Source organism: Triturus cristatus, chromosome 7 (assembly GCF_964204655.1).
Source record: "Triturus cristatus chromosome 7, aTriCri1.1, whole genome shotgun sequence".
NCBI lineage: Eukaryota > Metazoa > Chordata > Amphibia > Caudata > Salamandridae > Triturus > Triturus cristatus.
In genome coordinates this window covers 117,875,294-117,889,974 of record NC_140590.1, presented here as the reverse complement: position 1 = coordinate 117,889,974, position 14,681 = coordinate 117,875,294, and the positions used below count along the sequence as shown (strand labels likewise).

General features: G+C 47.4%; 1 protein-coding gene and 1 long non-coding RNA gene across 2 annotated transcripts in view; one reads left to right on the top strand and one right to left on the bottom strand.

Moving 5' to 3' along the window:
- Window positions 1-14,681, top strand: part of LOC146808981 (myeloid cell surface antigen CD33-like) — a 413,580-nt gene that overhangs the window by 147,038 nt on the left and 251,861 nt on the right. The window lies entirely within an intron of this gene.
- The window catches only part of LOC146808982 (uncharacterized), a 267,404-nt gene that overhangs the window by 198,970 nt on the left and 53,753 nt on the right, over window positions 1-14,681 (bottom strand). The window lies entirely within an intron of this gene.

The following is a 14,681-nucleotide window of genomic DNA, read 5'->3' as shown; positions in this document are numbered from 1 at the left end:
GGCACTGGCCACTAAAACTAGCTTGTTTCTGGGCTAGATAAGAGAAAAGTCTTGTAGGTAGGAGAGACTAGCTCATAGATAGAAGCTGAGGTAGCTCATTGAGATCAGAATTGGAGATTGTAATCCCTTGACTATGGCCTTAGAGGGAATTATATTGTAGAATAGTAGAAGGTGTATCATAGCCGAGGGTTCTGAGACTGAAAAGCTGGGATAAGATGGTGGCTGGGCTGGCTTGAATAAAGCTTACCTGTTTCTCTTTTGCTGATGATTCTGCCTTGTTTTCACACTGCAAGTGAGTTTGGAATGGGTGCACCTGAGCACGTCTACCTAACACAGACTTGGAGGATGCCCTTGTCTCTGGATATTCTACAGGCAGTGGTAGTGCCTGTAAAGCGAAGATTGAAGTGGTGTGTGGAACGTGAATGCATGCAATTGGTGAACTACTCAATGAAGCTTCACCAGGAAGGTTGCTCCAAAGTACTGGCTAACAGGAGAGTTGGCCGAGGAAGTGGAGAAGGCCACTGGTGAAGTGCACCATCTCCAGCATTTCAGAAGAGTGTGGCTTGCACAGTAACAAAGTGACTAGGGTAGAGGCAGCATCATCATGTTTGGAAGCAGCAGGTATCTTAGGAATTGTGGAAAAAGACCAACACCAGCGTGCATAGGATGCAACAACGCCTATGTACAGCAGCCTTCTTAGGATCATCATAGGTCAGTGCTGAGTCAGAAATACATCAAGAAGGTGAAGTTTGACTGCTGGTGGCAAGATGGTGCATGGAGCACGTGGAAGGAGCAGTTAGTGTCTGTGATTGAGAGCTCGCAATAGTGAGGGTGATACGTGGCCAGTGGAACCAGGTATTTCCCCCCAAAGGGAGAATGGGATTGGGATGAATGAAGCTGCTGCTTGTTATAATGATGGTAAATGGTGACACACCAGCAGTTATCAAATTCTGGTGATTAGAATGTTTACTTATCCTCATCCTTCTCCCTTTCTGTTGGGGTATTGCAACTTGTTATCCATTGTGATTCTGGTCTTTATTTTCCATGGAATCTGTAGTCTATCATTCATGTCAATGCACTAGAAAAGAAGATGGTGATAGGCACACTCTGATGAGGCAAATAAAGTCAACTGTGGTTGGTGATTGGCGCACTCTGATGAGGCGAATGAAGTCAACTGTGGTTGGTGATTGTCACACCTTCGATCTGAAGTACTTCAGTAACGAGGCCTCAAGTGTTCACGCTAAGGTGTCCTCCATCTCACTGCAAGAAAGAATATGTGACTCCCCTCTGTCTTTCCTTTCTGTCCCCTCTGTCCTTTCTCAGTGATCCACCAGCAAGTGGAGTCAGCTACCGATTTATAACTGATTTTTTATGATGTTTTAGGCAGAGACAAGACTGGATGAAAAAACATTGTGAAATAAATGACAACAAGCCCCAGGGCAACCTAAAGGAGGCTGCCTGGGACGCAATGGTATTTACAGTACGTTAGAGGCTAGAGTGTGGGCTTGGGTGTCTCACCTTGCCATATAACAGTATCTAAGAATGAATCTACTGACCATTGAAGGTTTGGAAATGTCTCATGCCAAGAGCCCTCTGTAGCCTGGGCATTATCCTGGCTGAGCATACACACTGTTCCCACAGGTAAGGATACTGGTCAGCTTGATGTATTTCATGTCGGGTGAGTGCTGAAAAAAATGCAAAATACCCAACAAATATTGTCTTAGACTACAGGTCAGGCAAGAAATCCAAGGCTCTGCTATTGTGTTGGAACACAGGAAAAGCCAGGTGAGTAGCAAAGTCAGTCAGAGATCCTCACGTGGTTGAAGTTTTGCTTTCAGTAAAACACAGTGTAATACTCCAACTCCCCTATTTTTGCTGCGTCCTTCCTTCCTCCACCATCTTTATACCCCCCAAACAGACCCGGATCAGACTGTGTTAATGACAATAAGATTTTTCAAAACAGTCCTGTTACTTTTATTATAAAGGGTAAAAGCTCCAATCAAAAATAACTTTATTGCGAGATTTGTAAAAACCCTTGCAACGATCTACAATGTAGAAAATCATTACTGTATATAAAATAGGAATATGATAAACTTTACATACAATTAAAAGTCAGCCGTCATCATGACATATAAAACTCTGTTACAAATGCACGGCCCTTAGCTTTCGATAGATTGTGTTCAGACAAGGAGACAGCAATCCCAATAGACTAGAGATTTAAGTCCCAGGCCGACTAGCCTATGCGCGTCTCCCCTCCTTTTAGCTTTTTTTTTTTTTTTAAAGCTGTCAATGATCCAGGCCGGGTCACAGGTAAGGATGGAGTACAGATGGGAAAGAGGACTAGGTCCCAGGCCGAGAGTCCAAAACGCATCTCACCTCCTCTAGCTTTTTTGTGAAGCGGTCCATGAACCTGACCAAGGCGCAGTTTAGTATTGTGTTCCCGGGGTCGAAGCAGGCCAGCACTGCTCCTCTGCAAGATCTAACGTTCTTATTGATCCAACCCCTTCATAATAGGGTTCTTCTATCCTCTAGGAGATTAGGGCACAAGCATAGCACATGCAGTATGTCTTCCTATGTTGACCGCAGAGCCGGCACATTTCTTGAGCACGGTCTCTTTTCCCATTTAGGGAGATGGCAGTTCAGAGGAATCACCCCCATTCTCAGCCTTAAGAACTGGAGCTCAGTACGTGCATTGAAGGTAGTCGTTAGGTAGCTCTGAGGTTTCAACTGTGGATAAGTGCAAAGGGTCATCCAACCGTGACTCCATGCCGAAAGGCTGGCCCTGTCTTCTGCTAAAGAAAGTCGTTTAGCACTGAGTTTTGGTAGCCTCTTAAACTCTTGTTGGCTTGCATGTAGGGCCCAGAGGGTACTCAGGCCAAGAGTGCTAAGGTCGCAGGACAGATAACGGTTCCCTGCCAGCCATCGACTTGTGTCCAGCTGGCTCCAAAGGTGGTGGGCCAAGCTGCCTTTATTTGACGCCCTCAGCTTATGGCAGTTTATTTAAAAAGTCGCCATACGGCCCAGTGACCGTCTGCAGATTCCAAATTCCAATCTGATTTGTGCTGGTGACGTGTAAGGAGGTAGCTGGAACATCGTTCTGTTAATTTTTGCGACTGTTTATCTAAAAGCACGCTATTCAGCCCTTTTAGTGCCTCGCACCCGTAGGTTAGAGTTGGAATGAACTTTGCCTGGGTCACATTGAGTATTGGAGCGAAAGGTTTGGCCATTTCGTTTTTTTTGGATGGAGTTAAGTGCGAAGGACAACGCAATTCCTTTCTTTTTCAATTCACCCAGCTGGTTTGCGTATCTGCCGTTGTTGTTAAAAAAGACTCCTAAATACTTATGGCATCTTGTTGCTTCTATTCTTTCCTGATTTAGGAACCATGCTGGATTTTTGGGCCCTGATGTACGGACCACAAGATTTTTAGTTTTCCTGTTGTTTATCTGTAGCCCATTCTTATTAGAACACATGGCAGTTGCATCCAAGAGACGTAATCCTATCTTGGTATGACTCAGAAGGACCAGATCGTCGGCTTACAGAATATTGGACAGGCGAAGGCTACCTATCTTGGGTGGATGTGAGTTGACTCGATTGAGGGCAGCCAGAAGATCAGACAGGAATAGATTGAAAAGTGTGGGAGCAAGGACGCACCCTTGCTTGAGGACTTGCGTTGTTGGTACTGGTCGAGACAGTCGTGAGCCACCTCCGATCTTGATCCTGACCCACAAGTCCTGATGCAAGAGCTAGAAGGCCCTAAGTAAGCTATTTGGAATGTTCAGTAGGGAGAGTTTCTGCTTCATCCTGTTGACCTTGTCAAAGGCCGATTTGTAGTCTATGAACCCCATGTTATCGGGGCTAGTACTGGTTTCAGCCTGTTCGATCAAGAGAGAAAGTGTGACGAGGTTGATCATGAACCCAGCCAATATAGTAGTTTATCGCTTTTATCGCCATGCTTGTACACACGGTGAATAGATGCTCTCCAGCACTGGCAATCTTCATTAAATACTAGCTGTCTTAGGGATATCCAGTCAAGCATCAATTGGCAGCGCAGTGATTTGGACATGTCAGTGGCTATTTTTGTTTCCAGGTGTAAGATGTGGGTTTTCAAGTTCTGTGATACGATGAAATTTGTCCCGTTCAGCCTGTTTGAGAAACGTTTTGGCCACACCTCAAATCGTGGCTTTCCTAGCCACCCAGACAGTACACACTTTTTCGACTGATCCAGTATTTATCGCAAAGTACAAGTGGAGTTCTGTATCTATATGCTCCACAGACCAATCTTCGGTAAGGAACCAGGCTTTTAGGCACCAGAGGGGTCGCTTGCATGGCATAGGGGTCCCCACGAAGAGCATAAGTGGTGAATAATCTGAGATCCCACAGATAAGAATGCTGCATCTGTTGTGCGTGTCACATATGCACCAGAAAGTAGGAGGAGAACAATACGGGAGAGGGTTTTGGTAGCTGCAGATGTGTGCGTGTGTGATCGTGTCATCTGGTGCCACACTCTCCACTCATCATAGAGGCTTAGGGAGCCTCTCCAAGAAATGAACACCCTGGACAGCTTCTGGTGGTGCCTCAAAGGAGGTTCAGAGACATCCAGGTCAGGATTCAGAGTGGCGTTGAAGTTGTCTCCAAGGATTACCACCCCTGGCAGCAGGTTAGCTAGCACCTCCGTGAGCTCAGCAAGTGTCTATTTCAGTTGTTGTGGTGGTATAGAGATACAAGGAACATTTTAAGGGTTCCCTCTATTATCCTGGCCACTCCTATAAGGCAGCCCTGAGGGTCATGGAGGACCTGTGTGACCACCAAGGGGAAATGCCATTATAATAATATCGCTATGCCTCTGGAGACTCTACTAAATCTAGAATGAAAAACACAGTCATAGCAGAATCTGCGCAAAAAAGGGTCAGTTGGAGCTCAAGAGGTGGGTCTCCTGTAACAGGGCAACGCTTGGCAGATGCCTCTTGAAGCGAAGAACTGGCATGCATTTATGCATTTGATGCGATTTGGAAGGCCATTGACATTCCAAGAATGTAGGTGAACATTACCCATAAGGGCTAAAGGGGGGCTTGATTAGTGTCTGGTGGCCGAGTGTTGTCAAGCGGGGCAAGTGGTGCCAGGTGTGCGCAATTGCAGAGTGATCTAACAAGTGAACCAATACAAACTGGAAACAATTTCATCCCTCCAACCAATAACAAACCTCCACCCCACTCTTCCATTTGAGAAGCATTTGTCGCTCTGACGTCCCCAAAAACGTGCATAGAATACATTGCGGGATATATAAGGTGTGTCTCCTCTGAAGCAGGATCATGTTTCTACAATTTGCTGAGCGCCCTAAAAACCCAGGGCCAGTAACCAGATGTGAGACTGGTCTGGAAACAACACATGGTTGCTGCTCATGTCTCTTTGGGGACATTTCGTCACCAGAGGCTTCTGCACGTACAGAGTCTAGACCCCCATTAAATGCGGGACTGCTTCCTCCTCAGCGGGTAATCCCCAAGTTCAATATCAGAGGATTTGGGTGAACATTTGTGGGAACTCCATCTAGACTTGGTCCACCGCCGCAATTAGAGCAGCGCAGAGGTAACAAAAGGCAGTCTCAGGTCACCCCTGGAAGCCATACATTGTGGATCATGATATTTGAGTTATCTGAGTGTCCTTTTCACCACCGCCCATTCCCAGGCCTCCTCCGGTGTGTCAAAAAAATAGGTAGAGGTCTGCTAGATTCCTTTCAGTTTCACTGGGAAGAGCAACATATATTACAGGGCCATCGCTTTCAGTTTTAGTTTAACTGCCTCGAATAATTTAGCTTGGTTCTCGGTAGACCTTGTGTAATTAGGAAAGATCATAATAGGGGACAATTGAAAAGTGAGCTTTGCTTGGGTGTACACATAGTGCAGGATGACGTCTCTGTAGTTTACAATTCTTGTGATGATGGGACGCGGAGGAGCACCTGGCGGGGCTCTCTTAGCCAGGGCCCAGTTTGCTTCTTCCACCATAAACCATCGGAAAAGAACACCGTCAAAAAAGTCAGAACTTGACCCAAAGCTCTATAAAGAGTTTTGGTTGGGAGATTCGATGTATTTGACACAAGGCGAAGATTATTATGCCTAGAGCTGCTTTCTGCATCTTCCGCCTTTGCTTCTAGTATGCGGGTGGTGGAGGTCAGTGCAGTCACCCTCACCTTGAGATTGATGGCATCATCATCTTTGAGTATAGACTCTACCTTCCACCTCAATGACACTTCCGGCCATGTTATGGAGATCTTGGCGTAGATGGGCATTGTCCCCATCTTTACCTCACCAATCTTTGTTTCAAGCAGTTCATGGGAAGCTTGGGTGGCTTGCAAACTTAAGGCCATGGCTGTGGTGGGTAAGGGGCTAACCGCTTGCTGTCTAGTAGCCTCCAAAGGGCAAGCGGTAAATCTGTCAATCTTCAGTTGGGAACTTGGGGCCAGATGTAGCAACCGTTTTTGCATGCGCATACGGGTCTGCGACCCGTTTGTGCATGCAAAAACCATACAGTGCCATGTACAAACGCTATTTAGCGAGTCGCAATTTAATTGTGACTCGCTAAATAGCGTATGCGACTCGCAATTAGGAAGGGGCGTTTCAAGGGCGTCCCTTCCTAACTGCGACTCTGGCCCCTATGTATGACCACAATTGCGGTCGCAAAACAGTCTCAATTTACCACCTGCTCTAAGTAGGTGGTAATGTAGTCGCAAATGGGAAGGGGTCCACAGGGGACCCACTCCCCTTTGCAAATGGCTGCCCTTAAAAAATTAAACAAAAACGTTTCATTTTATTATTTTTTTTAATGCATACCATTTTCCTTTAAGGAAAACGGGCTGCATTTAAAAAATAAATAAAAAAAAAGCTGTATTTAAAAGCAGTCCCAGACATGGTGGTCTGATGAGCCCAGCAGGCCACCATCCCTGGTAGGGCCTGTCATTCCCAATGGGGTTGCAAATTGCGAGATGCTCATTAATATTCATGAGACTCGCAATTTGTGACCCCATTGGGAATTGCAAACAGTGTTAAACACACTGTTGCACATTAATTTTTGCGTGTCGCAAATTGCGAGTCACAATTTTGCAAAAGTGAATGGTCATACATCAAGCCCCCAGTGATGGGCCTTTACCTTTCCCCATAGCCGCTGCAACAGTGAAAGTGAAGGCACTGATATTGACAACAGTGAGAGATGGCCACCAAGCTCCATCCAATTGCATGGACGCATCTACTGATTAAGTCACACCTTATCTTAAATGAGGGTTGCCGAGGGATCATTCAGATATTGGGCTTTACCCCGGCCCACTTGCCCCAGGATCCTTAAAGGCAGCATGAGCATCCGGAGGTTAGGTTTGGAAGGTGATCCTTCACTCTGGAAGAGTATGACAAGTCAGTGTGAAATGAGTGCCCTGACAACTCAGTCCTGTGTATGGGGACCCATGGGATCAACCAGGACAATGTGGGGTGTTTATGCCAGATGGCCATTGGGCCCCAAGAGGCAGCACAAGCCCATCTGTCGCTAGGCCACAACTTTCTCTAGGGAGGGGAGGTTGCTGAAGGATCAGGAGGCTTCACCCCCACCCTCTTGCATCAGGGTCTTCAGAGGCAGCATGAGCAGATGGCGGCGTGTTCTGGGAGGCCGACCCTGTGGGTTGGAGAAGTACATTCAGCTTTCGCCTGGTATGCTCACCCTCTGCACCCATGCAGGGGCCCCAAGGCCCCAGGCCAGGCCATGTATGTCATTTTATTTTGGTGGGCCCAGCAGCAGTCAGGGTGTGGGGTAGGCCTAAGAATCTGGGAAGCACAATTTGCCCCATGGACCACCCACCCGCCCTCTAGCACGATTATAGGTGGCAGCTCGAGCAGCTGAGAGGCCCGTTTCACCCACCCCAGCACCCACAGCAGGTTCAAGTGGGGCCCAGTAACTTCCATATGGCCTGTAATGTCCGGAGGTCACTGAGGGAGGGCAAGCTACACACTGAGCACACCACCAGCCGTGCCACTACTCACCTGAGTGTCCAGCTTAGTCAGGGGCCCGCATGCACCGCTAAATCAGGACCCAAGCATAGCCCAAGAGCTGTCCATGAGCGGGACATACCAGGAGTCTCAGGCCCCCATGCCCCCCCCGTGGCCTCTTACAGGCCCCACGCCATACTTAGATGAACAGGCACAGTGCTCCCATTCCAGGAGATGGTGCAGATCCGTCTTCAGTCGGGCGCCATGTTGCCTGCCAGCATGGTCATCTTCTCCCCCCTCTGCTCCGCACCGGGATGGCAGGTGAGCATCAGCAAATATGTATCCCTGAGAGGGGTTTATAGCACAGTCACTGGTAATTTGAGTGACTCGCACAAAGCAGTAATACAAGGATTGAGGCGGCTTATGGAGGAGGTCAGGGAGCCGTATTAAATAGCGCTCGCTATCTTGGCCACTTCAACCATGCCCCTATGATGATGCTGTATTCTTGCTCCCGCATTACTATTATTTCAGATGAAGTATTTAATAAAAATCGACTTATTACTCAAATCAAACATCAGGCCAGGAGGTTTTGGTGGGAAAACTATCCAAATGAGGATCTCTTTTAATTCTAATGTAGATTTTTACAATATAATTATAGTAGAAATGTTTCTATGTCTGTCAAGGGCTATAATATTATTGAATAGCCTCATCAAAAGGATTTAGAAGTGTTCTTGGATCCCAAAGCCCTACCACAGAAGTTCACAGTGTGGAAGGTGGCTGTTTGGATTTTGCAAAGGTTTTCCTGGAAGGTTTCAAAACAGAGATAAGATATTTGAGAGCATACATGCATAATAAAAGGTTGATAAAAGGGACTGTGCCTCTTGTTTCTAAAGTAAGGAGATTGTCTGTCAGCATTCATGAAACAGTATTTGTGAAGACTAAGCAATTATACTCACAAATTGAGAAATAAGGCCATTAAGTGGGGATGCAGCCACTTCCAATTGTACATCAGGCACTTCTATACAATCCCAGATCCCAAAACCCTACTATTGAGTTTTGCTGGCACAGCACCGTACCCTTCTTCCTGGACTGAGAAGTGACCACTAAAGTTATAAAAAATACCAGTTCATAATAACATAGGGGTCAGATTGAAACAACGTTTCTAACTATCTGTTGTGGCACCCATGTCAGGTGACAGCTCATGAAACAGAGCATGCAACGAGAGCAGGAGATCATATCAACACCACTGCAGAGAGTACATCTCCAAAGGAACTGTTGCTAAGTAGACTCAAGCAGAGCATGACCAAGTCAAGAGTCTTCAGAAGGCTTTAAGAGCAGCAGCAATAACTTAATGGATTCTATTCCTTGCAGACTCTCAATAAAGAAACAAGACAAGAAAGCTATACATCCTGTTGTTTTGGAAGGTTTGCAGTGAACTCGGCATAAGTGAATGGGGTTTCCTGCTGTCATGGTACCCAATCTCTCCAACACCACCTAAGCCAGTTAACACATCAAGGATACAAAGGATCCATGAAGACTAAGGCCCCACCACGAGCCAAGGCCTAGTTCCAAGGCATGAACTCTATGGTGGATCAGGTTGTCATGGAATGCTGATGGTGCCAAGTACGCAGAACCCAGAACCACTTGTTATGTGCCCCAATGTACCCCAATATAGGCCAAGGTAGCTCCACGAACCTTTACCTACATTTGTCTACCTTGCTCTACATAACGGCTTTGGTGCTGACCTTTTACCTAGTTAGGTGCCGAATAAATGCTGTGTGCTTTTCTTTGAAAACTAGCCTCATTTATTGGATTCTTAATATCACAGCAGGATTACCATCTTCTGTATAATGACTCTGTGCAAAAGTCACTGCTATCGTCATCCTTGTACAACAGGCCCACAGTACCATGACACAATTAGGTAGATTCCCTGAGGGTACCTTTTCGAGTATATAAGTACCACATCTTCGCTGGGCAAACCAGAGGAGAAGCTTCCATGCTGACACGAGACGCTGAAGTCCCTGCACACAGAAACTCCAGCACGCAGTGATCTGACATCCCTTGCAGGGTGTCCAACTCGAGACCAAGACGAGGTCCTTCACTCTCTCCCATCAGGTAATGAGGTTGGCTCTGTCCTAGGCGGATTTCATTACAAGACTGGAGGCTACCATTATGCAAATACTTTTATTTGCTGTCGTAGCATGCCACCCTTTAAAGAATGTTAATACATCATAAAACAAAGAACGTTCATAACATCATAAGACAGAGCAAACTCCCATCTTCCTCTCTTCTTCCCTGCTCCTGACACAGCTAAGTATCTCTCTACATTTGTGGCATGATTGCTATCTTATGGTAATATTGTTATAATAACATCTTATTTCTGAGAAATTATTTTAGTAATATTGTTATAATAACATTGTTTTGGGGAGACGCTTCATTGAGTACCAAGGCGTAAGGAACTTGGCCCCCATCAGGACTTCAAGTCCCAGGACTGCACGGGGCTCACGCCAGCTGCCCTACCTCCGCCACACCTCGCAGCAACAGCAGCTAAATTGCACCTCGCGCCTCCCGCTCTGCGGGAGACGCTTTGTTGAGTACCAAGGCGCAAGGAACTTGGCCCCCATCAGGACTTCAAGTCCCAGGACTCCACGGGGCTCACGCCAGCTGCCCTACCTCCGCCACACCTCCCAGCCGCAGCTATTTAATTATCTACGCCATCCGCTTAGCGGAACGCGTGCGGGCGCGCCGGGCGAAGCCCGGGCCAAGGGCGGGCCCGTCTAAGCCCGTCGTAGTCAGGAGGAGGCAGGGCTGGGCCACGGCTCTAACGCCTTAGGCTCTGTCTAATACACCTGATTGAAGCCTGTCTCGGAGCAAGCACACCATCAAGAGGTGAGAGGTAGTGGGGGTCACTGTACTGATTAACGAAAGAAATGTAGTTGTTTGCCTGGGAGGTATATATCGGTCCCTCGGTTCCTCCACAGTTAGGATACCCACGAACTTTATTGCGATGAACAAAGGGAGAGTTCTGGAGGAAAAAGGGGCAGGGAAGTTAAAAGGGACACTTGATGCATTTTTTGTAAGAGCTGAGTCGGCCCTGGCCCAAGAAATTCTCGTGGTTGAGAAAAGACTCTCAATGGACTCTGTGACAGCACAGAAGAGGTCGTCCATGGGGGCTGGCGTATTGGTGAGATCTCCGAAGTTACTCACCCCGGGAGTGAAAGAGTGAGGCGGGGACTATTGATGCAGAGGATGAAGTGTCTGAGTTCGCGTCGCAGGGGGCGAGCGCAGATACAGGGGAAAATCCCATATTGGAGTTCGTTCGAGATAGTCATGACCAAATTGAGCACACCACGGAGAAGAGGCTGGAGGGTGCGGAAATTAATATGGGATCATTACCACTCCATGGGGCGGCATTATTGGCGGGAGGGTCGGCACAAGTAGATATATTGAAGGTAAATGAAACGGCCATACGGGGAGTAGGGGATGTGGTGACTCGATCAAAAAGGGCGCTTATTGATAAAACGGGTCGAGCAGTGTACTTGTTCTTGCAAGTGATTCCCCAGTACTGGCGTTTTGCTCACGAGGGGGGGGGCGAAATATGGCCAATGGTAAAACTAACAAAAAAGATCTATCAAAAGAGGGAAGGAGCATAGTCACCCAAGCGCTTGGAGGGAAATCATATTGCACTAACTGCAGAGGGTTAGAAAGCGGGGATGGGGCTGATGGCGCATTCTGGTTGAAGCTGGAAACTCTACTAAATTGCCATTTTGCTCCACTTCGTGAGAAAATTACCTCCCTTGAAGAGAAAGTGCCCTCTTTTTTAGCACAGAATAAGGGTCAAACCAGCACAGGGGCCCCTACTATTTCCCATACCACAGAGGTGGCAGATAGGCTGATCATGGCTAGGCCAGCACGATATAGTGACGGGCAGGGGGGTGAAACACAGCCAGATCGACAGCAAAGGGAAAGGGAGGGTGCCAGGGTTAGTGTTCTTGCAGAGCGGACGAGGGTTGACACTGACAGTGAGGATAGATCGAGAAGGGAGGAGATGGCCACAAATTGGAGGAAAAAAGGGCAGGTAGGGCACCCAACAAATCCACCGATGAGCTTGAGGGAGGAGGGGGGCCTGGGGGTTGGTTCTGGCATTGTACAGTCCATCACGCCTGATGGCCCCTTGTGCGTTAGGAGTTCAAAGGATCTGCCTGTTCTTGATTTATTGCCAGCAGCTAGCCCATACACCATAGTCATGACAGGGGTTCCAGTCCCCACCGTTACTCGAGAAGAAACTACCCAGATGCTTATCAATAAAGTAGCCCATTGGTTAAGTAGAAATGCCCAATTTAACCCGGCGAATTATAGGCAAATTTTAATGGCGAGAAGGGTTTCTTGGATTGGCAGGACCAGGAAGTGGTTAGCGGGAGATACCGCGATTTTAAACTTCAGATTCCCGGGGCTGGTCTAGGACCTCCCTTGCCCATTCCAGAGGTGGCTCCTGGAGGGGGGGGAGATGCAGCCATCCAGCTACTACCACTGGGTTTCTTTTATAGGGATCCAAGGAGAGGAATATCAAACGAGAAGGACTGGAGCGAGCTCAGGGGGAGTGCGGGAGCAGGGCCTCTGCTTGTCTTAACTAATCATTTTGCTGCATTGGTAAACACTCTGGGACTAGATGACATTGATTGACTCAATGGAAATATTTGTATGGGGGAGGGTTCCGCTGAGGCCATTGATTTCCCCAGTCATGTGGGTGGAATCCCCTTAGTAACATCAGGGAACACCTTAATCCCCACCCACGGGGAAATAGCCTGTGGTACCTCTCATCCCATAGAGAAGGCCCATATATTAAAAGCTGAGTCCGCGCTCATAAGCGACCCGATATTGGCCAGCTCAGTCATTTTAACCGAGGGCTCCATAAAGATAATTTCGTGGAATATAGCGGGACTCTCGGCTAAGTTAATAAATAGTGACTGGCTGGTATATATAAAAACTTTCCAGGTCATATGTCTGCAGGAGACATGGGAATGAGATAGGGACTCGCTCGCTTTGGAAGGCTACAAAATGTTTTTGGTCCCGGCACAGAAAGGACTTATGGGCAGAGCTAGGGGAGGACTCATCACATATGTGGATCTTAAACTTAAGGGGAGATGGGAAGACCTGTGTTGGGATTCTGGCGTTCTACAGGGGCTAACACTATGCATGAGGGGACAGAAGATACTCCTTGTAAATTTTTACAATGCGAAACAAGCGGGATTCCCATTAAATAGCCTGAAAGAATTAGAAACTAGATTGGCGGGGGAGGTGGACCAGGGAGGGCGTACGCACCAGTTGGTGCTCGTGGGGGACTTTAACTGCCACCTTTGTCCCAATGTAAAAATAACTAGATGCGGTGATTGGTCATCTTGCCCACTGGAAAAGGGCCCCCACTTAGAACATTCAGAGGGATACGAGCTAAACAAGGTGCTGGGAATTTATGCCCTTCGACACACCATGGACCTGTTAATAGGAGGGGTACAGAGCCGGGTCCATACAACCTTTAAAGGGAGAGGCTGTGATTCTTTCATAGATTTTATTTTTGTATCCAACATATGGAAGCAGGCGGTACTGGGGTTTGACATAGAACCGAGTATCTTTAGTGATCATAACCCCCTTGTAATTGCTCTCATGGATCCTAGCGTGACTAGCCCACAAGAGAAGAGGGGTGCAAATGGGGTTCTAATGGAGGTTGACCAAGGGAGAAGACTCAGATGGGCCCATATGAATGTAGATGCATTTTATGGTGCACTCATGGCGGATAAACAGCAGAATGTCTAGAGGTGTCTGAGCCCTACAGTAGAAGGGGTTGACCTAGTTAAGGCTTACGAAGGGGTTACAATGCACATTGACAGCTTACTCCGGACTAATCCCGGGAACAAGGGGTCGAAAGAACATGGTTGGTTCGATCATGCTTGTTCTAGGGCCCTGAGAGAGCTTAAATTGGCATTGAAAACTCTACACAGGGATAAAATCAGGGTTGCCACCTGCCGGGGCCTATACAAAGAGGCTGTCAAATGCCGTAAAACTGCCCTGCAACAGCAGGCATGGGAGAATTTGAGGGAAGCAGTAGATACAAAAAATATGATGGCATTTTGGAAAGTTATTAATGAACTATGTTTCCAAGATAGGGATAAACCCAAGATCGTAAATCACATCCTGCCGGAGACTTGGTTCATGCACTTTAATGGCCTGTATAATCACTGTATCGAGGAGAACCACCCAGTAAATGAGGAGGGCTCTGGAAGAGTGGGATATACAAACTTCTCACTGAGTGAAATTAAGGCGGGCATAGAGGGCCTGTCTAGAAACAAAGTGCCCGGCCCAGATGGAGTCCCCCCGGACTTATTTCTTAGCCAGGTGCACTTGTGGGCCCCTATACTGACTAGGGTCATCAATGCCGCAGTAAAAAGGGGCATGCATGCCTCATGGTCAACTGCAATAATTGTGCCAATCTTTAAAAAAGGAGACAAGGAAAGCCCATCTTGCTATCGACCCATCTCCCTTATAGACGTGACTGTGAAAGTTTTAGGCAGGGCCATTCTAAATCGCTTTTTAGATTGGGCAGAGGAAAACAAGATTATTACCGACACGCAGTATGGCTTTAGAACGGGACGCTCCACTACTGACCAATGTCTTAACTTGTACCTGTTGACTGCCAAGTACACGGTCGCAAGTCAAGAGAC